A 2,127-nucleotide genomic window follows, 5' to 3' on the forward strand; every position below is an offset into this window, starting at 1 on the left:
GAGGAAGGTTGTGTGGAAATATCCATGCAAGGATTGTAAATAGAAAATAATATAAGGGTATTCTATGGAATACATATGACACCAATTAGACTGTTAGCACTTATTTACATCATAGAAGCTAAAGGAAGAACAAAAGGGAAGAGAAGGAAAGGTTATTTATAAATAATGGCTAAAAAGCAATGACCTATGGGGAAAGGTGTAAATAGTCATGTACAGAAAACTGAAGATAATGACACCAAGATATGTATTAATCGAAAAGTTATTAGTATCTATTGCGAGTTACTAAGACAAGTAGAATGCTCAAATAGGATATTTTAATACTTCTATCTATGTCCTGGCCTATACTCATTTGGCACATTGCAAAAAATCAACTGGAGACATGAAGGTCATACTTTTTTAATCTCTGGAAGGGGATTATAGCTTACACAATTAGTGACTTTTTTTTTTGTCAGTCTTGGGGGCTGAACTCTGGACCTGGGCACTGTCCCTCAGCTCTTCAGCTCAAGGCTAGCGCTCTACCACTTGGGCCACAGCACCACTTCCAGTGTTTCTGCTTATATGGTACCGAGGAATGGAACCCAGGGCCTCATGCATGCAAGGCAAACCCTCTATCACTGAGCCACCATCCCAGCTCCCAGTTGGTGATTTTTTTTGACGCATTGGTTTCCTACAGAATTTGCATTTGTGAACTAAATGGACTTTAAAATACTGGCATTGTGCTGGGGATGTGGCTTAGTTTTAGAGTGCTTGCCTCATATGCATGAATCCCTGTGTTCGAATCCTCAGTACCAAATACACAGGAAAAGCTGTAAGTGGCACTGTGACTCAACTGATAGAGTACTATCTTTGAGCAAAAGAGCAGGGACAGTGCTCAGGCCCTGAGTTCAAGCCCCATGACCAACAAAAAACAATGCAGGCCTTCCCAGAACCTGATACTTGTAAGTATCTGTTCTCCTCAGTTGTTGATTCATGTCTTCCCATTCTTTCTGATAGAAACTTGGACCTACACCAAGTATCATAGCTTTCATGGCTCTCATGTAAGGGTTTGTCTCCTTTAACATGACATACCTCTAAGGGCTTCTGTGGCTTGAAGTCCTTGATGATTCTAGTACAGAGGATTTGTGATATTCTCTCTTGTAGCAGGCATCACTCTAGGACTGGAGAATGCAGCCCAGATGTGAGTGTAGACAATTTCCTAGATACTCTCCTCTCCAAACTTTCTCAGAGTGTGTCAGTAAATCTCAGCCTCATGATGTATAGGATTTAAAAAAATTCCTCTACAGCTAGTGTCTGGTTCAAAATCAAATATAGAAGTTTGGCCAAATGAATTTGTGCAGCATCTAAAAATCTCAGACTAGATAGATTGCTTCCTTCTACATGAGGCTATTATTGCTGAGAGAAAGATATGTGTCTTATTCATGCCTAGAAAATAGTAAAAAGATTTTTACATATTAAGATATGTAGGGACACATTCTTTATAGAAAAGAAGATAAATCTCTAGAAAATTGTCTCCAAATAATGGAGAAATGAGATCCACCTGTTAAGAGAAATTAAACTACTAATAAAAAAATCACAGATGGCATGAAATTGATACAAGAAGTTGAAAATTCAAAGAAGAAAAATAAAAAGGAATTTGATTCATTTATTCATTCATTCATTTATTTATTTATTTTTGTCGATCATGGGGCCTGAACTCTGGGCCTGGGCACTGTGCCTCAGCTCTTCAGCTCAAGGCGGGTACTCTACCACTTGAGCCACAGTGCCACTTTGGGCTTTTCTGCTTATGTGGTTATGAGGAATCAATCCCTGGGCCTCATGCATTTAAGGCAAGCTCTCTACCTCTTAGCTACCTTCCCAGCCCCAGAACAATTATTTTTTAAAGAGTATTAGACAAAAGGCATAGGACTGAAAAATATTATAGCAGAACAGAAAAATTCAATAGAACATTTCTACAGGTTAGATAACATGATTCATATTTCCATTGACCTTCATGTGTATAATGTGATTAGGCATAATTTTATTTATAATATGAGAAGAAAAAAATGTGCCATTGTCATTTATACTAGTCAAACAGTAGTAGTAGTAAACCATACTGGCAATCAAATGATTTTATATATAAATATGTAT

The sequence above is a fragment of the Dipodomys ordii genome, unplaced genomic scaffold (genome assembly GCF_000151885.1).
Source record: "Dipodomys ordii isolate 6190 unplaced genomic scaffold, Dord_2.0 Scaffold117, whole genome shotgun sequence".
Taxonomy (NCBI): Eukaryota; Metazoa; Chordata; class Mammalia; order Rodentia; family Heteromyidae; genus Dipodomys; species Dipodomys ordii.